We start from the raw sequence: 21871 nt of genomic DNA on the forward strand, positions 1-21871 counted from the left end.
ACAGCCATGCGTGGGGTGAAGACACAGGGGGTATCACACCCGGAGAGCCCAGCTGTCTCCGCCAGGCCCTGCGCTCCAAGCGAGTCATCCCCACCAATTCTAGGCCAGAAGCAGGCGAGAGGAGGGGTCGTCCACCCCAGTCACAGCCTCCTTCCCTCTACTGCCGCCTCCACTCACCAGGCCTCCGCGCCTGCCAGGCCTCCAAGCGCCATTCACGTCCACAATGACAGGTGGCCCGCACTCACCGCAACCCCAGGACTCCCGCTGCCCGAGGACGGCAGCCGGTACCACGGAAAGCATAGGGCCTCATTACAAGTTGCTCGGAATAATACCCTTCATTTCTTTTTTTTGAAAAATAGGGACCTATTACTAGCCTTGATTTATACAAGAAGATGGTTTCCCATTGGCCTCTTATCTAACCAGTCCATTTCCTTGCCTATTATGCCTCCTATTCTTGTGTTTGTGGTTTCTCATTGGTCCCTAATCTGACCAATCCATACCCTCCACTTTTTAGCCTGCCTGTTCTTGTACCTGTGGTTACCATTGGTCCCTTATCTATACAATCCGTTTCCTTATCTTTTTAGTCTCCCTGTCAACTTTTTAGCCTGCCTGTTCTTGAACATGTGGTAATCCATAGGTCCATTATATAGCCAGTCCGTACCCTTATCCTTTAATCCTGCCTGTTCTTGTCCTTATACTACGGTGTTTAAAAGCAGGTAGCTCCTTATACCCTACTTATTAAGTGTAGATTCCCTACATTATTCTAGTTTTGTAGATCTTGTTGCGGCAATTTAATATTGAATTCTCTGGCACAATACTCTGAACTACACCCCTTGAGATTTACTGTTACACAGTGTCATTGGTTTTATTTAGCTAAGACAGATCTCTTATTTTATATGCAATATCTCCAGAGGAAGACTATCTTAACATCCTGTCCCACTCTTCCCGATTATTTAAGCCTTTCCAATGAGTAGTAAATTTAGACATGAACAATTGTTCTCTGTGTTTTCTCTTTAGGGTAAGAGTCTGTCGCCTTTGTGACAGTTCTACCCTACATCGATGGATGGTGAGGCCTTAGGTTTGCGGAGCTTTTCCTAGTACGGAATCGACACTATAAATTTAGTGCTCCCCCACCCTGGTCTTGCTTTCAACACGGCTGATGAGGGTTGTGTTATTTAACTTCTGGTACCACACATTTTTAGGGTGCTGTACGTGTGGCCACCATTGGTACCTCTTAGAGGTTGTGACCACCACCAAAAAAGTGTAGGTAGCCTTACCTTTGGTCCTTAAGAATTGCCAATTAATAAATTACAAGGCAAGAAACATGTTGACCCTTTTAGCACATTGACTCACATACCTAATGGTGAGATGTGTGCGTTTCACTTTGGTTTTAATCGGGATGGTGACCATGCTTTATTAAAATAGGTTGAAGTGGATCACCTATCCCTGTTTTATTTCACTCACTTCACAATTCACATGCACCTACACCAGTTAGTAGAAGTAACCCCTTACACACGTCATTCATTGGCATTGGAAATAAAGATCTCCGGTAGGAAGGCCCCATTTGGGTGCCTGATCGGGCATTGCGCCGCCAGCCCGATAAGGAGCAGGACCTGATGATGAAGCAAGACACCCGCTTGTTGGGTGTGTGAAGGTCTTCTTTTCCAGAAGGAGTGATCTTCTCTCCTGCGTCCATCAGTACCTTCACATTGTCACTTTGGCACCTTTGAGTTATACTACTACACCCTGCGTCACTTCTAGGAACTGCATACCTCTTTGTTTTCACTGCTTGTTGGGCACGTATGCTGGACCTACATGAATAATAATAAAGATTATTATTTATAAGCCCTCTATCCCTTTTTTTGTTTGAGACAGTTCTACCCTTTCCAAGATACACCACTTCATGATACATTCATTATGTTTCTTCTCCATAAAATGCTCCGAAGATGGTGCATTCTTTTTGCATGTCTGATTTCTCTCCCTGTTTCCCCGATGTTATCTTTACCACATGGACATATTATGAGGTATATCACACTTCTGCGTTTACAGTTCACCATCTGATTAAGACAATGTACAACACCATCAAATATGATATTTTTGCCTTTTATTATATTATTACCGTTGTCACACTGCCCACACAGGAAATTCCCCTTGAGCACGCAATTATCCTTTATACTCCTCTGTGAATAGACAGAAGAGTGTACAGGATAAAAGCAAAAAGTACAATTGATGGATTAAACCCAGATCTGTGAGTGTTCTACTCTGTCCATCTTTTTATTTTGTGATGTTGCTATATGCGCCCTAAGTGACTAAGGTTATGCCCAGACGTGGGTTCCTTGCTCGCTGTGCCACTAGATTCAGCTAGCCTGGCTAATGAGGGGTGATATCCCAAAATCGGTCCCAGGATGCTTGTTTATGGTCCAGTGAGGACCTGACATGGTAATTTGGGCTGGGCTTGATTCTCATGGGGAGCAGGGTTAAGACTGATTTGCAAATGGCTGGGTTCAAACTGGGTGACGTGGCAAGCAAAATAACAATGGATTAAACCCAGATCTGTGATTGGGGTGAGTGGTTGAAAAGTTTCAACACTCTGCCCATCATTTTTATTTTTTTGGGTTTGCTATATGCGCCCTAAGTGGCTAAGGTTATGTCCAGATGTCGGTCCCTTGCTCGCTACACCACTGGATTCAAGCTAGCCTGGCTGATGAGGGGTAAAACTCAGAAACTGGTCCCAGGGTGCTTGGTTTTGGTCCAGGGAGGACCTGACTTAACACTTTGGGCTGGACTGTCCCCATGGGATGCTATTTTCCTGTATTCTCCTCTGTGAATAGACGGAGAAGTATACAGGATAATAGTGTGTCACAAGGCAATGACCAGTATCAACATCCTCTTGAACTTTCTCTCTATCAAAGGCAGAGGGAGTTTTGTATTTGTGTTTTCATTTCTTGTGCGTCCATTGCCATGCAGCTTGGTAAGTTGTCTGCTTATTGACAGGCAAGAGGCTTGATTTGTCTGATATATGATCTTGTAATGAGGTTAATTGTTGACTCATTTTTTCTATAAATCCATACTTTATACTTGATTCTTAAACGGCTTAACAACATTTACCCAGTTTCTGCAGGCTGGTGTTTTATCCTGAACCATGCATGTGCTGGGATCACTAAATCAGGTAGGTCATGGAGGGTGTTTGCAGAGATCAAATCAGATGATATTTCAAAGAGGGCGGCTCCTTGCAGTAGATTATAACATCTCTTCCTCTAAATATAAATCACTCAAAGATCCTAGTATTCATTACCTGAACTGGTTTCTCAGTCCATCTTTGTATGTGAAATAGCACTGTGGGAGTTCAGGTTTTATTATTATATCCAAAGGATGCCGGGAGAAGGATCACTTCCGTAGCCTATGTCTTGCCCTCATGGTTTCTCTTTAAACAGGTGCATTGTGTAGAGACACATGAGGCTCAGTCACATACTTGCCACACAGACGATAAGCATAGGGCCTCCTTACAAGTTGCTTGGAATAATACCCTTTATTTCCCTATCCCTAGAGTTACTATTACAGGGCTCTCAGTAATTGCAGGGTTAAGGATTGAACATGGTTAAAATCTTTAGGTAATAACATGAGAGCCTTGATTTCTGCACCAGTTTCCCTTGTTTTTCCTCGCTGTTTCACAGGTATATTTAGGTTGCTTTAAGCAGAATATCCCCTGAGTGAAACACCACAATTTGTAATCCTGATGAAGCAGATAACTCCTGTATATGTCCCTATTAGGATTGCCTTAGGCACTTGTAATGAGGTCCATCAGCAGATTAGGAAACCTTCCCGGAGCCAAAGTCTCTTGCTTATTCCTTTCAGAATCAAACTAATTTATGTAGCTTACCCAGTGTAACTAGTTGTTCCAATCAGGAGGGAACCATGCAAACACAACAGAATGAAGTCTGCAGGAATTACTTTGAATTGGATTGTGCGTTTTTCATGTCACAATTAAGCAAGCACACAGATAACATAACCAGAAACAGTTGGATGAAATCACCAAATTTAATTCACAGATAAGCATGTTTTGATAAAACCAGGTGGACTCTCAACTTAGTAAATTTGCTGTCTTCAGCTCCCACTGAGTCCTGAAAAACGTGGTTGCCTGAAAGCAAAGATATAGAACAACGTTAATTTTATCCTCCTTTCCAGGTAACAACAAACCATCTGTGCCTCACAAAGAAACACGTCTAACCCAGGATGCCTTCTTGGTCATTAGATTACTTTTCAGTCTCAAGTCAAAAATGGCACAAATTATCTCATCCTTGTAAAGAGGCCCTCCTCACTGTGACTGCCACCACCATGGACTAACACCATCACTCACTCAAAGGGTCTGAAACGTGGGTGTGACATTCAGTTCCAATCAGTCACTTATGCATCAGATCAGTAATGTCATTTAAAGTGTTATCTTTCATCAACATGCCCTCTGTTGCGTCATTTTTCCTCTGGTCCTACTTCAACAGGGTAATCAACTATTACACTAGCATCTAAGGGGATTTAATCAATGGGAATGAAAAAGCTACAACTATCAGATACCACATACAGCACCGCATTCCTAACTTGAGACACCTAGACCACAACGCTTGTGTATTTTTGTCTCCACACTGAGTTTCAAAGAAGGGATTTGTTTAACTGAAGGCCCTCTGCTGGTGCAAACACCATTTTGATGCCATTTGTCGCAGTGCCTCAAGAGGGTTAATTCTTGTTGACTTAAGGACAACTTGTTGACATATGACCTAAATAAAGAAGGGTTAAGTTTCAACTTAAAAATTGACAAAAATACTCAATGGCCTGTGATCGAAATCAGGGGCATGTTTATGGAGTTGGGTTGATTCCTTCAAAAGAACAGTTTGTTTCCAGCATTTGAGGAATTGCTAGATAAAAAAAATTAAGGGTTGTTTATAAAAGTAGAAATGGGAATGAAGAGAAGGAAACACTGTAATAAGTCTTGTTCCACTTCTACTGTGGCCTGAGCTTCTGCTAGAAAGAGGGACAATGGAGAGGGTACATTAGACGTAATGGAGCAGATAAGGGGAGGTGTAAAGGCAGGCCACCAGACAGAGATTATAAAGATAATGGGACAGATGGAAAGTAGAGAAGGAAGAAGAGGAACAACTAAGAAAAATGCTGAAAATGTGATAATGTGAGAGCGAGAAAGAAAAAGAGACAGCAGCAGCATCCATTCAAGTGTAATGCTTAAAGGACATGGAGACCTCTCCACAATTCCCCAGCATAGAAGTAGTAGAGAAGAAGAGTAGAACAGGGGAGGATAGGAACAGTGACAAGAAAAAGAAATTAAGGTTAAAGTGGAAAAGCTATTTTTTTTAAATGAAAACATTGACAAAGCCAGTGGTTCTGGGTTCTACGTGAAAGCGCTTTTTATCACTCACTAAGTTTGTGTGTATATTTGTGTAGATGGATGAGTAGATAATTGGCTATGACTATAGGATTGGATAGGTGAAAGTGTTACTGTAAGGTTGCATGATTGCAAGTCTGCATGACTGAATGGCTGGAACAACAGACAAAAGTGCTTGGTTTCATAAATGTATGAGTCCTTGCTCCATGATCAATAAATACAGATCTTTATGAGCTGCGACCATTCAGAGTGATTTCCAATTACAGCAGGACCAAAAGAGGAGTACTCATATGATGAATTAGGCTTGATCTGCAGCAGACTGCCTCAGTCATTGCTAGGCTTGGACGGCTAGTCCGCAAATAAACCTTCTCTGAATAAAAGAGCGTCAGGGACAGGCTTCCAACTAGAGAGAGTGAAGGGGCAAACAGGATTGACATAGAGGGATCAGAGGACGTTGTGAAGAAAGCTGAAGGAAGGAGAAAGAGGCTAACTGTAGCAGGAAGTGGGTAAGTGGACCCAGGTAGGCAGCATGTGTCAATTTGACGGTGCTGAATGCATGCATCAACAAATCTTCTGAAGCGCAAAATGGCATGCATCACAAATGGGGAATTCACTGATAAATGATACGCCTTTCTGATGCGGTATACACTAACATTCCGTAACATGACTAATTTTAACAAAACTTAAGGAAATAATTAAGCTCCATCTGTACTCCATATAAAAATCTGTTTCCAACTTTTCCGAGCTTTGTGGTGCAATTAATGCCATTCAAATAACAAAGAATGAACACATTTAGAAAGGTAACTTGCACTTGTAAATAATTTAAACAAGCAATTTACTCTTGCATCGTGAGTAACTTTACTTCTTTTGGCTATTCACATAATCCGAGTGCAAAGTTATGCAAGCATGTAGATTAACACTCCTCCATCCCCTGAAGAAGGGGATGGAGACGAATTTATGAATGTGAGTTACTACTGCCAACAAAGAAACAGTAGTAAGTCCGGCACAAACCATGGCCAACCACTGATGCTTCAACACTTTACTATTGAAAATACTGGAGGTAGGGACTCACAATAGAAACCCCTCGGAAGTAATGTTAAAATAAGCTACAATATTTAAAATAGTTTAAAAAAAATACATATAGATTAATATTAAAAAATCTAAAAGTTATACATGTCTACTTATAAAATTCCAATAATTTATTTTCATGTAAAAATTGATGCAAGAGACTTTTTTATTAAAAAACGTGTTTAAATAATGTTTAATGAAATCTCTACATCTCTTTTAATAATTATAATTGCCTTTAATGTATAATAATGTATGATCATTTGTTTTACTTTCGATGGAAATTAACTTAAAAAACAATTTTTAGTTACTTAAAAATATTTAAAAGAATTAACGCTTTAATTAAACATTTAATTAATAGCACTATTGTATTTGTATATTTTGTTTTACATGTAAAACAGGTGTATATAATTGATTTACATTAATATTTAACATAAAATATGCTTACTAATTTATTTAAAAGTTTAATACTTTTACTACGCTTTCCCTATATTGTACCATATGGAGATCTCCCACCCACCATCGAGTCGGGGGGAGATCTGGGGAAAGTAAAAAAAAAGTTAATCTAACTTGAAAAAAATAACTCAACATATTTTTAAGTTAAATATTAAGATAAATTAATTGTGTGTGTGTGTGTATGTATATATATATATATATATATATATATATATATATATATATATATATATATATATATATTTAAATGTAGAACAACATTTTTGAAAATATGTTGCAACACTATCAACTTAATTTTGAATTAAATCTTTGATTAATTTAAATATATTACATTAAATAAAATGTAATTTTCTGAACTTTAAATTAAAAAACTACAATTAATTAAAATTAATTTAATTATCTTTTTGTAAAAGTTAATAGATATGTTTTAACAATAAATTTAGCATATTTGTATGTTAACTATTTTAATTTAATTAATTAATTGAACCTCATTTCCTACAAGGTTTATTTTGTATAGGAGGGGTGTTGCAGTACCAGTGGTCGTACATGTGTGGTGCTGGACTTACTCCAGCTCTGTGCTTGAGTAATTGACTACAGTTGTGGGTCCTTTCTGGCTGCAGTAAGTTTAGAAGTATAGTTTGTGAGTGTTACATTCATTTATAAATTTCAACACAGGTTGCATAATATTTTATAATTAAATGATGAATATGTTATGTTTTTAAATATGTTTTCAAATTAAATCATATGGATTTCTATTTTAAATAATTTAATATCAAATTATTTCCTATAAGTCCATCCCGGCTTTTTTTTTTTGTATGGGAGGGGTTTTGCATTACCATTGATTGGCCATGTGTTATGCAATTTATTACTATTTTCTGCATTAACTTTAGAAGTGCACTGTTTGAATAGCAACATGCTTACCCTTTTGTGACTGGGTGTATGTACCTCCCTATACACTTTACTAACCCTCAAACCCTCCTTAATCCCCAAAGCCCTCCTTTCTCCTCCCTAAACACCTCCAATTTAGTAGTAAGAACACACATTTTTCAGCTACTCCATCTGGTCTTTTTCACATTTACTATCAAGGGCACGATTCCAATGTCGGACGGACTGCTGTCCGTCCGACATCGTTTTGGAACTGGAAACAAACAACCTTCTGTCGTCGGTTGCAGCCCAGGAAGTAGGATGCCTATTCTTTACAATGGGAACATGCATTCGAAACAGAATGCATGCTCTCATTGCAAACAGCAGGGGTGCAGTTCCTCCCTGCACCCCATGGCAGGCACCTCAGGGTGCCTGCCACCGGGTTCAGGGATCAACAGGGGGGCAACATCGGTGCCCCATAGACCTCCATTTGGTGGCCTTGTACCCATGGGGGCCCTGCTATGGGCCCATAAAGACAGAATCCCAATGACTTTCCATATCCAAAAGACCGATACAGAAAGGCAGTGGGAAGCTGCCATCGTAAATCTTCGGCCAGAAAGAGCCGGCAGAGGGATTACTGAGGGCTTTCTCAATGGCAGACCGGCTCTCCGAGCCCGTCGGAGGCCATTCAGAAAACTGATTCGGATTCCCTTCCGATCGAGCCCATCGAAATGGCTTGGTCGGAAAGTAATCCGAACGGGCAATTCCGATGTGGTCTGAATGGCTTTGACGGTCGGAGCCAGTCCCAACTGCATCGGAATCGGGCCGTAAGAAGTGAACTTACTATGTGTTGATGTGTTGGTGTGCAGAGGACATGGAGGTGCATGGATAGTGACTCCATGGTATTGTGGACTCATGCGGTAAAATGGAAAAACACAGCATATCATGGCTGACAGTTACGACTCCAAATGATGGTAATGTATGCTGATCCAAAGTTTGAACAACACTTGGAAAGCAATGGCTGCCCTATCTTCTCAGTGCATTATGCACTGATTGAATAAGGTCTCACAGACAGCAAAAGCGGTCCACACTAGACCTAACAAGCATATAAACCAGGACATTACATGAACTGCTCGAGATGATGCAATATGGATACAAATAGTTGAAAAAAGGCTCTGTGCTTTTGTTGGAATGGAAATGTCACTTCATGGGGTACTGTTGTGTTACCGTGCCATGACTGCTCAACTGCAAGATTCTAGTATTCTCCTTTCTGATTTTGGCCCCAGTCTCATGATAATCTACTGTGTGAATGATGGCCTAGGTCTGTCCTTTGATAAGTGTGAGGTCCTGGACTTGTCCTCAGTGGCCTAGCTAGCCATTTGGCTGCATTGAAGAGCAGAGGTGGTGCTGGAAAAATTACGCCGTTTTGTTTGCCACCCCGCAGTGGCCGATTGAAGAGCGGTGGGAGATTGCTTCCCCGAGACGTTAGGTAAGAGCGGGGAAGACCGCCCCTCCCAAAACTCATGCCGCCAGCTGCCTGTCCTGTACCCAGAGAGCACACTATCCCTGTCATGGTTTAAGCATGTAGAGCAGTGGTGGCAGCAGATGGTGTTTTGTGACTTGGTAGTTGTGACCTGAGCATTTTATCTGTTTCACAGCAGGGGAGGCCAACTGGCCCACTCTTGTAAAGTTCTGTTGCTATGCGCTAATCTAGTCCATAGTGCTTACATCACAGTGCTTCTTGTGTCTATGTATATGTTTGGCTTGCATTGTGCATACATTGTATGCATGAATGTACCAGAGTAATGGAGGTCCATGAGTTCCATTTGGAATCTCCTAGCCTATTCATCTGCACAAGATGGAGATGAGGTTGTCTTCCCTGGCAGTGGTAGTGTATTTCTGACATGTTTGAAGCTGGAGAGAGGAAATCTATCAATCGAATTGGGGAAAGATGAGAAAGGACTCCCTTTATACATTCAACTAGGTCCATTTGTTGCAATGAGCTGCTGGTTAGTCTTCCAGAACTCTCCCATTAGCAAGAAGGTGGGGGTGAAGGGTGTGGCCGCACTCTCTTGTTCAGAGTATCATGGGTCCTTTATGGAAGGACAGCCTTTTGGCTCTTTTCCTGATCAGTGTTCTAAGTGGCTCTTGAAAGCCAGGTGCAGACGTTCACACCTCTTTGTAACTCTGCCGTGACTCCTCCTACTGCGATGACCCTGCTATGGGGAACAGCATGCCACACAAAGGTTGTGTCTGGAAGACAGCCTGAAAAAGACACATGAAAATAGAAGTAACCCAAACCAGTTCTGTAAGTAAAGACAGACAACCCACATCCTATGTCTCCGTTATTTGTATAAACTAAGATCTGCTGACCAACTTGTTGTTTCAATTCTATTTTGTCTTTGACCAAGGAATGAGGTTGTCCGCATAGTACCTGTTGGACTGCAGGCGTTCTAGTGGAATGCACTGCCGTGACACTGAATATCTGTGAACAAAGCAGACCCTGTCGCTGCAAGTCATGAAGTGTGATTGAAGTGGATTGCATCACCATGATGGCTAGCTGGATCTGTTCAGACCAAATCTCTATCACCTAGTATAAGTGGTGATGGCACTGCATATACGCCCTGAGAACAGCCTTTTCTGGCCCATGGGCCCTGACCCCATCCAACTCACCCTGCGTCCAGATGAGAGCCTGCAAATGACTACAGACACCAGTTTTGCCAGAGCTCACCGGCCAGCCACACTCTAGGTGAGGACCTCCGAGGCTGTACCTTCCATCAATGGGACCAGAGTGCTAATGCAGATTCAGCCAACCAGTCATCCTTCTGGAGGAGTGAAGAGGGACTAGATACATGCTCGGAGCATTAAACGCAACTAGTGGAAGAAAAGGACTCACATTGGTGAGATTTACATACTAGGACTAAGACTGTAAAACTGAACGTACAAACTCTGAATGAGAGGGGTAGCACGTCACAGTTCCTGAAACCTGACTGTATCATATCTTACACCTAGTTCGGAGAGGGAAACATCAATTACAACGCAGTCGTTACATTGCACTGCTTTTACAATGCAACTGTTACAACGCAACTACCTTTACATCGCATGCCATTACAACGCATGCCATTAAAACTCATGTCACTACAACGCATACCATTACAACACATACTATTACAAAGCATGCTTTTACAACGCATTATAATGTAAGAAATTGAGATTTTTATGTTTTAGGGTGGGTATGGGTTTTGGGGTGGATGGGAATAGTAATTTTTACCCCTTCGCTATCCAACACTTACCCTACTGTTGCCCTAAAAGTATTATGCGTTGTGATGGTATGCGTTGTAATGGTATATGTTGTAATGAAATGCGTTGTAATGGTAGTTTTGAAAGATGCGTGGTAATGGCATTCATTGTAAAATCATGCAATGTAATGGTAGTTGCGATGTAAAAAACGTGTGTAAAAGCATGTGTTGTAATTGTTTGGGTTGTAATGTCATATATTCATTCGGAGACAATGGGGGAAGAGGACCTTTAATCCTAGGTACAGTGGACCAGCCCCAATGAAGTTTTGAACCTGTATATTGCAGTGTGTGCATTACTTGTTTTTGAGAGTATTAAAGTATTTCCTTTTTAGAAAAGACAAGCACTGGGTTGGACAATCAATTAGTGCATTGCTGGTTAATTGTAGAGTTCTAAGCAAAATTCACCCCTATACTACCTCCCTGAGAAGCCTGTGACAGCTTGCATTCCCTACCACTGAGAGACAAGTACAGAAGGGGTTGTGTTTGCCCTATTGTGCCGACCAGAATTAGAATGGACCCCATAACTTCAGAAGCATATTCCCCAGCCCCTATGGCTGAGGCCCAGTAGAAAGCGTTTGCCTGATGGTCCCATGAAGATGGTCTGACAGCTTTGAACATGAGGCACTTGAGAGGTATGGAAATTAATTAAATTGGTTACCAAATTATATTTTCCAAATTACCCAGTGTCTTAGTCTGTTTCCAGCAGGTCTCTTGTGTCCTGTAATGTCCAGAATGCCATTTAGATTATTTGTGTGAATGACCATATCACATCTGTAGCTCTAGAATGGTGTGCACTAGTGTTCCCTCACTATTTCTAAATCATCACAAATAGCTATGATGATTAGCACAGAAACACATCAAAAACGGAGTACTGGTTTCATTAGAGAAGCACGATGGCAGTGGGTTGAGACTATGTGACATTAGGCTATAGGACTGTGGAGAGTTAAGCGTTTTGTGGGGGTGAATGGCTGATGGGGTTCACGTTCCACCAGTCAGGACCCTAATAGGTAATACAGATGCAGTGTGATCTCTCCCGTGGTCAACTCCCAAAGTCCACCAAAGTTATGAAACAATTGTCAGCATGGAGACAGATCCTGCTTTTTATGGCAAATTTCAAGGACTTTGGAGAAATTGGAACAAAATGAGTTCTAGTACAAAGTGAAGTATGAGCAACCGAAGATGGGTCAGGAAATTCTGCAATTGTATATTAATTGTTAGAGATAAAATTATTTATTTCATGGTTTCTTTCTTTAGTCCAAGATTGGTGATACAACCATTCAGTATGACTTGCCCAATAACCAGGAATGTGAGACTACCATGCACAAAATGATAATACTACAAGGATATTGTAGCCAAAATGTTGACGAAAACAATATTGAGAAGGTAGATATACATAGACTTGGATAGAATTACTATTCGTAACTCCACTTTTATGTACTTTGAATACATAGATATGTATATATATTGTCAAGACAGCACTATATTTAAGCATGATATTTTGGTAGAATACCCAGGCATGGGCACCAGATGGGTAGAAAAGTTAGATAATTTCAGTTGAAAAACGCTGCAAAAAAACACAGCAATAACATTAGTGAGTGCACTACTGCAGATTTGGATATGTCCTGATACTTGGCAAATTCATGCACCTGGTCTTTTCCTAACTTGGAACTGTCTAATAATCTTCCAGTTCCATTACCATTATTCGGTATTATGGAGAGACAACCGCGGTGCACAGCTCTGAAGCAGGACCTATACATGGTATATGCATGGGTCAGTCTAAACTAAATAAAAATAATTAGTGTTGGTTGAAAAGAGTGCAGATTGATGAATAGGCAGAGCGCGACTTGGAGATGTGGGGAGGGATGGTGGAGTGACTGGGAGTTGTAGAGGGAGAGGGGTACAGGGCTCGGTCTCACCCGTTCACGAGGCAGGGACTTCCTTGGGTGTGGGACAGCCTGGATGCAAGTAACGGTGGCTGGGCAGCTGCGTGCTGCTACCGACTACCCCCCCATCAGACTTCCCTTCCACAGATGCATTGCACATCTTATGGGGGTTAGTTGATGCAAAACCCCGGTGAAGCATGAATTTTTAAAATGATGAAAAGTGGATTAGTACTCCCCCCGATGGGCCTGGAAGGGCCATTCCTGACCGCTGTGTATTGTGAAGGCGATCTGAAAGACAATGCCACAGAATTGTTCTATTGCTTGTTTATTCAAAAATTTGAATTAAAAAACATAAACTACATTTTAAAATAATTATTAGAGTATTCTCTAGAATTGTTTGAAAATCATTTGACATAATAATGCAGGCAATCTTGACCTAACAAAGAAGCAAATGGATAACTAAGGACCTTAAAGTTTCACTGAAATACAGTGTGGGCTTTGTGAACCTTCTTTTGCCACAAAAAGGTCCCATGACACCATGGATAATGTTGATGTATTTTTTGACCAACAGAATTGTAAACAACATATTTTGACTACTCAGAAATCATTTTGACATACAAATTATTAAATTCTCAAATTCCTGCATTCATTTAACCATACAGGTCTACAAAGATTGTAGATGAGATAATACATAAGCAGATTTAAAGCAATTCAACATTTGTATTTTTGCAACACCTGTCTACAGTGAAGGTGATGTTTCCAAACTACGTACAAATCTAATACTTACCCTTTGTGATTCTTTGAAACTTTTAACTGGGTAACAAGATATCACCTAGGTTGCCTGGGTTTACATATACTCTATTTTCGAAACAAGGAAACAAAGAAGATAGGAAAAAACAAGATTAAGGAATATGAGAATGTAGATTAAAGTGATTAAAAAAATACAAAAAGATGTGGGGAAATATAAAAATGATTAAAAGAAACAAAATAAAAGAAAATTATTAAATGAGAAACCTTGATTGATTCTGAAACCACTTGGTATCTCCTGTCCTATTGGATCTGTTCTGGTGTCCATTTTTACTGCCCACTTTCGAGACATGTGTGTCAGTGGTCCTAATGGGTTCTTTACAAGTGGGAGCTTTAGTTGAGGACAAAGTTGGAAAAGGGAGAGCATGTGGTTGGTATAGGGTAAAAAGAAATCCTCTGGCTCAGTAGGTCAGAGTCAAGTTAGTTGCATACAAAAATGATTTGATGCCAATTATATTGAATGCTGATGGGCCTTTAAATAACTGATAGAAAATAAAGGTTACTTTCTAAGTATTAGAGGAGTCTAAAGCTGACAATGTTATTTTTCAATAAACCCATATCAACCCAAGTAAATTGTGCTTTTTGGTGACATTTGTTCCTTCAAACAACAAAAGAATTTGGGGATGACAGTATAGACTAGGAATTTGTCCTAAGTAGAACTTCTCAAAGCAAAAGAAGGTGTCTTATATAGGTCAGCCGCTGCTACTTTAAAAATGGGTAATTTACAGCAGTGTGTGTTTACTGTCCTGTTCTTGATACTTGATATTCATTCATGTAACTGGAGCAGTGTAATTTTGGCTCTACCCATATATATATATATGTATATATATATATGTTCAGTAGTTCCTGAGAAAATTGCAGTTAAAAGTACATAAATATCTATATGCGCGCACCGTGCACGCACGGTGCTCGCACGGTGCGCGCACCAAATGTCAGCGAGCGTAATTCTGATTGGTGGTTAGATGTCAGTCAACATTCCAATCGGTCGAAATCAGGAAGTGTCGGACGCCTTTTTGTGTGTGACAGTGAAAAAGAAAGGTGGAGAACGTGAAAAGGGGACAGGGTAGAGAGTTCCTGACCCCCTAGCCTTTGTCAGGGGGTCCCTGAAGGACCCCGAAGGGTGAAAAAAACATTTTATTTTTTTTCAAAAAATTGCGGGGTGCGCGCACGGTGTGCGCACCCCCCTGCCGCCATTTTGAGTTTTAGAGGCAGAAGAGAGCTAAAAACACAAGTGGAGAACGTGAAAAGGGGGCAGGGTATAGAGTCCCTGACCCCCTAGGCCTTCTCAGGGGGACCATGAAAGACCCCTAAGATCCCAAAAAAAAACCCTGAAAACCCTTAAAAAAAAAAACATTTTAAACTGTTTATAAGTTTATAGAAGATATTAACTATGCTGTTCAACTTTATCCAAATTCAAAAAAAGAGCTGAGCCATTCCATATTACAGGATACAGTCAATCTATAACTATATACATAGGTAGTTTAATGTAAAATAAATATATAAAAAATATAATAATACATACATAAATTAGCATTTAAAAAACCTTACAAATTCACTAAAAAAAACATAGGTTTCACACAGGTTATAGTTAGAAATTAGCATTTAAAAAACCTTGCAAATTCACTTAAAAAACCATAGCTTTCACACACGTTATAGTTAGGAATTAGCATTTAAAAAACCTTGCAAATTCACTGAAAAAAACATAGGTTTCACACATGTTATAGTTAGCTGGACATTTCACTCGTAAAAAACCATTGAAATTCCCCTGTTATAGTTAGTTCAGCTAACTATAACTCACGCGACCGCAATCCACTGCAGATGACGTCACATATTACATCACTCATGACATGGTCAGTGACATCACTCATGACATCACTGATGACATCTCAAATGACATCACTGATGACATCATCCCTGTGATAGAGTTGCGGTCGCGCGAGTTATAGTTAGCTGAACTAACTATAACGGGGGAATTTCAATGGTTATTTACAAGTGAAATTTCCAGCTAACTATAACATGTGTGAAACCTATGGTTTTTTCAGTGAATTTGCAAGGTTTTTTAAATGCTAATTCCTAACTATAACGTGTGTGAAACCTATGGTTTTTTAAGTGAATATATATATATATATATATTATCTACTGGCGGTCGCCAGTAGATAGTTATAGTTAGGACCGTGTTTCCATAGGAAATCCGCAACATTCTATTTGGAATAACTTTGGCGCCGGTTGACGAATTCTCGCGAAATTTTCAAAATAGGTGGGGCGCTCCACTCCGCTCCTACCCTGAAAGTCTCGGGGGGATTCGTCAAGCGGGGGCCGAGAAAAAAGGGGGTCCCAAAACGCGTTTTCCCCATGCAATTTTCCATAGAGACCTTTAGTCCAAGGTACAGCCCGAACGGCTGAACAGAATTACTTGAAATTTGGCAGAGAAGTAGTCCTCAGGTCAGGGAAGTGCCTTTTGCAGGTCTGGTGTCAATCTGTACAGTAGTTCCTGAGAAAATCAAAAGTAAAATCATATATATATGTGGGCGGAGCCTAACCACACATCTCATCCTGAGATCTGATTGGCTGTCAGCACTTCATCCAAGAAGTGTTGGCAGCCATCTTGGGACCAATATACATGATAGCACCTCATTAAAAAGCATTGCAGTTAATAGAAGGTTTTAAGACTTTAGTTACATTATAAATCATTTGTTGATGGTACCATACTCATTTTAGGAATTGTGGTATGTTCTAAGGTGATTTCACCATGTGAAAAAGCCTTCTGCTGGGATATCATGATTGAGAGAAAAATATTTTCTCATGCTTTTCCAACATAGGTTTGGAAGGTGATCTATAAGCTAAACTGAGAGCTTATTTTCTGTAAATTCACATTATCTTTCTCAGTCATGCGAGAATGAAGTCTGACATTCTCAGTAAAACATGTACATCCAACAAGGGCAGAGACTGTCAGTTGATTCCTTTGTGTTCTACTGCAGCTTCCCAGAGTGTTCCAAATAACAACTAGAGCGCTAACAGTCCTACTTATGATAAACGTATGGCACACCTGAAGCCATCTTGCTTGGATTAAAGTGGTAACTCTTAAAACATTTAATTTAAAAAGGAACAAAATGAGGGGGTTCATTTTTCCATAAAAAGTATGATTAGTGCTGCAGAAAGAAAAATTAGGGCACATTTTGAGTGACTTCTCTAATTCTCTTCTATTTCATAAAAAAATTCTGACTTGCAGACTGAAACATGCACTTTCAATACCAGCAGCAGTTTTCCCTGGTGAGCAGTAGCTTTATTACAGTGATCTAATGAGCAAAAAGAGTGCTAACATTCAGAATTTATGGCAAATGTGTGACACATCTGAATGCCTTCATGATGGAATCAAAGTAAAAAACTGAAAGCATTTCCTACTGAGGAGACTGCAGTAAATGAGGAAATTAGGAAACTTCATAACAAATAAGTCTCCCAAGATGGCCACCAGAGACAAAAGAGCCCAAATGTAGCCCAAAATCACCCAGACGTAGCCCAAATATAGCCCAATGACAGAAGTGTGCAAAACACTTATTATTTTGTGTTTTTGCAGTGTTATATAGTGCAGACTTGTCAGGTATTGGAGTGCTTTACATGAGCATTGGTTACATCACACAAGAACAAATTCATTTTGGTTGTAGACATGGGGAGACTAAGTGATTTGACCAGAATCACAGAATATCGAGCTGAAGCAGAAACTCCAACCTGGTTCCCCAGTCTGCAGTTCTGGAAGTAACACCACATCCTCTCCCCTAAGTGTAACATTTAATCAAGTGGTCAACTGGATAAAAAAACATAAAGATAACAAATAATTTAAAAGTGCTTTGTCGCTATTTGAAAACTCAGAAAATATGTCCTTATTTTAGTCTTATAGAGCACTAACCATAATTTTGATGCCAATAAGACCCTCTCATATATGTAATTTCCTAAAGGAAATGCTCTAGGTATTACAGTTTTGATTACATCAAGATGACGTCAGGCGTTCCACACTTTTGTAATAAATATAGAATGTTAGCAATCTAGTTGTTCATTAGGATACTGTTGAGAGGCAGAGGCCAGGGGCACGGACTCTGAAAATTGAAGGCAGGTAGGAGGGTGCAAAGGCAACAATTTAACCACACTGAGCAGGCAGGAAGGGCCGTGGCAGCACAACAGACTATGGAGGGCAGTGGAAAGGGGGGCAGGGGCAACAAACCAACAATACAGGACTTGCAAGAGAGGCTGTGGCAATGTAATAGACCATTGTGGGCAGAAGGAAGAGGCAATGGTAGTACAACCATACATGCCAACAGACCCGATTCAGCCAGGAAAAGTCCAATGTTTTTAAGCTCAAATGGGCTTTATTTGATCTGTCTCCTGTCTACAATCTCCTCTTTTTCAATGTAACTCAAAGGGGAAAATCAATACCCCAGTTTTTTTTCAAAATCTCCCTCTAACCAAGTTCAAAATGTTCGCAAGTATGGTACATTGGATCATGGAAGGAAATGGGGTAGGGACATGGACTTGGATAACAGAGGACAGGAGGGACATGTAGAGGTGCACCAAACTGACCCTGCAGGGCAGGCATCAGGGTTTGCAGCAGCACAATACACCACACAGGGCATGCAGGACGGGAGTGCAGCACAACAATCCATAGAAAGCAAGAGGGAGGGGACAGGACCATGCACATGGACAACAGAGAACAGAGGGGCAGGAGGCAATGGTAGCTAGCTGACCATAATGGACAGCCAGGAGAGAAAGCTGCAGCATAACAGACCATAAAGGGCAGGAGGGATGGATCAGGGGCATTACAATGAAACAGCCAAGCCAGGAGGGAGGGAGTAGGGGTCTGCACATGTAAACAGAGGGCTGGGGGCAAGGGGGCAGGGCAGGAGCAGCAAGATAGCCATGGAGGTCAGGCAGGATGGGCACTAGAAGCAAGACACACCATGAAGAGCAACAGTGAGACTGTGATGGCATACACACAGACCATGGAGGGAAGGTGGGAGGGGGTCAGGGGCAGCTAACTGACCACACAGGGAAGGTGGGAGGGGCCATGGCAGCACAGAAGACCATGCATGGCAAGTGGGAGGGTTAGTGGCAGCACAATGGCTATGATGGGCAAGAAGGAGGGTGCAGGGGCATGCACAAAGGACCATGGAGGATAGAAGGGAGGGTCAGGACCTGTGCACAGACAAGAAAGTTCAGGTGAAGGGGCCTCACAACAGACCGCACGGGGCAGGCAGGAGGAGCAGTTGCAGCACAACAGACCAGGGAGAGCAGAAGGGTGTGGCAGTACAATGGACCATGTAGGACAGGAGGAAGAGGATAGGGGCATGGCATGTGGACAGGCAGGGTGGAGGTGGCAGGGACAGGTTACAGTCATCTGACAATGCTAGGCAGGTGGGAGGGGAGTGGCAGCTCAACAGAACACTCAGAGTAGATAGGAGTGGCAGGTCCATGGAACATGGTGGGCAGAAAGGATGGAGCAGGGGCATGCACAAAGACATCGGAGGGCAGGGGGAAGGAGAATAGGGGCAGTAAGCTAAGCACAGAGTTTAAGCAGGAGGTCAATGATGGGGCATAGAATTGGGCAATGGAGGGCAGGAGGAGTGGACTGGTACATCATACTAAATTGAGGGCAGTGGCAGCACATCAGACCATGCATGGCAGGAGGGAGGAGGCTAGTCCATGGATTCACACAACAGAGGATAGGGAGGAGGGGGATGGGGCAGCAAGCTTACTGTTCAGAGAAGGCGGGTATTAGGAACTTTATTGTTTTTAAAACGTGTGTCTGTGCGAACTACTCAAAATATGAACAAGTATGCAGCATAATCTCACTTTTATTCAGGAAGAAGAGGACGTTTGTGACTGTGACTCCGGGCTCACTTGGCAGAAACACCCCCTGACCCTCCACCCCCTATCGCAAAATGTAATGCCCGTGAAAAGGGTAGGTGAACACAGTGTTATATAGAACATAGTCCTGAGAGCACGATTGAAAATGAAAACTAGATATAGTGTATGGTATAAACTATGCACCAAAAAGTGTGATATAAGATGAACCGGGCGTGAAATATAATATGCAATACATTGTGCGCAATGACAGATTCATTGGAGAGCGCGAGATAGCACAGGCACTAGCGCGTGCTATGCGATATGCGCCTTGGAGTGTAATATGCACAGGGCAGTGTTGTGTAACCTAACTAGTGTCTAAAGTTGTAATATAAAATATGTGCTGGGGAGTGTAACGTTGCATATGCACTGTGACAAAGATATGGATCCCAGATTGTAATATGTATGGCATAGCACTGTGCGTTATAACATAGGCATCGAGGAAGGCACGTTAGATGGGGCAATATAACCCGTGCGAAGACAAGTGTGGCATGACATATTCACGGGGTGGTGTTACAGTGCACATGGGCTAGAGAGTGTCATAGCATATGCACTAGCTAGTGGAATAAAACACAGAGGTGTGTGGCACTCAGCAGGCAATGGTGGGTGTAACACAGCATTGGGCTCTGCCAGGAGCGCGCTGTGACTCTCAAGTGATGTTCGTCCCCTTTCCAGAGAGTAAAATAAAAAGTATTACACATCCGGCAGTGGATGTGTGTTTTATTAACCGTGAGGGGGGTTTCTTGCATAGTTTTGGTCGAATTTTTGTCGAATCCCCTTTGAATGTCTTGGTGTGCCTGTGTATTAAATGTGCCTGTCAATAGCTACCCATGTTTGTATAAATAAACGACAAGGGTGTCTACCGGGATTAGGCACGGTAGGGCATCAGACATGTCAGAGCTTCACTAGTGGTGTAAATACATTCCACGTGGATTCATTGTATGCATAGTTGCCTTTTAATGAATATCACGCAAATCGTCATGGTAATAGGTATGTACGGTTTGTCCAGCATGTCCTAGGTGTGTCTATAAATATATATTTTTAAAAAAATAATAAAAAACAGTGGCCGGCCCTGGGAATTGGGGTCAAAGAAATATAATTAGGAGACAGGCCCTGGGGGATGGGGTCATCAGGGCCAATAAATTAGAATAAGAAGGGGAACCACACAGCCCCCCTTCTTAAAAAATTAAAATAAATAAAAGACTGGCATCGTGCCGGAGGCCACGCCCCCTCCTTGCAGCACTCTGCAAACGCGCCCCCTGGCGAGTTGTAAGTTGGGGAATTAATTCCTCTTCAATACTGAGGGTCCCTGAGGACCAACTAGCCCAACATGCATCTCCAGTATGCGCCAGGGAGCTGCGCTGCAGACAGGTGTTCTGAGGCCAAGCCCCTTTTTACATCTCTCTGCAGCGCAGCTCTGTGGCGCTTACTGGAGATACCTAGTGGTCTAGTTTGACCCTAGGGACCTTTAGGATTCAAGGGGACTTAATCTCTCAACTTAGAACAGCCACAGGGCGCGTTTACACAGTGGTGAAGGGAGGGGATGGGGCCTGAGGTGACGTGTGCAAACACGCACTATGGCACGTTTTAAATTGGGGATATAATTTCCCTTCAATACTGAGGGCCCCTGGGGGCTAACTAGCCCACCAAGTGCTTCCAGTAAGCGCCACTGAGCTGCATTGAAGAGAGGTGGTCCAGGCCGTGCCACTTTTTACACCTCTCTGCAACGCAGCTCTGTGGCACTTACTGGAGGTACCTAGTGGGCTAGTTGGACCCTAGGGACCCTCAGGATTCAAATGAACTTAATCTCCCAACTAAAAACGGACACAGGGCGTGTTTACACAGTGGTGAAGGGAGGGGACGGGGCCTGAGTTAACGTGTGCAAAAACGCCCTGTTGCCTGTTTTAAGAGGTAGTTTTAATCCTCCTGCCCTATTATATACTAGGGGCTTACAGAGGAGGTCATGCTAATCACAGGGGGACCCCAACGCATAATGTTCCCTAGTGTATGTAGGTGTTTTCACTGTATTCTAAGTGTCTTTTAACATATCACTGGCTCTAGGACTGGTTAGTCAGACTCAGTTACCACCAGTATCCGTCTGAAAAAGTTGAGGGTACAGGATGATTTTGCAACAAGGCTTCTTTCTGCTCTTCTTTTTGTTCTTTCTGCATGTTATCCTTCTTCCTGCACTTTTCTTCGTCTTTGAGGACTTCTGT

At 41.8% G+C, this 21871-nt stretch overlaps 1 long non-coding RNA gene across 1 annotated transcript in view; it reads right to left on the minus strand.

The window, feature by feature from the left end:
• Positions 1 to 4024: 4024 nt before the first annotated feature.
• The window catches only part of LOC146805297 (uncharacterized), a 29315-nt gene continuing 11468 nt past the window's right edge, over positions 4025 to 21871 (minus strand). The window contains exon 3 of the long non-coding RNA XR_014967446.1: positions 4025 to 4138. This is a non-coding gene — a long non-coding RNA (uncharacterized LOC146805297). The remainder of the gene's footprint in view (positions 4139 to 21871) is intronic.

Source organism: Triturus cristatus, chromosome 8, assembly GCF_964204655.1.
Source record: "Triturus cristatus chromosome 8, aTriCri1.1, whole genome shotgun sequence".
NCBI lineage: Eukaryota > Metazoa > Chordata > Amphibia > Caudata > Salamandridae > Triturus > Triturus cristatus.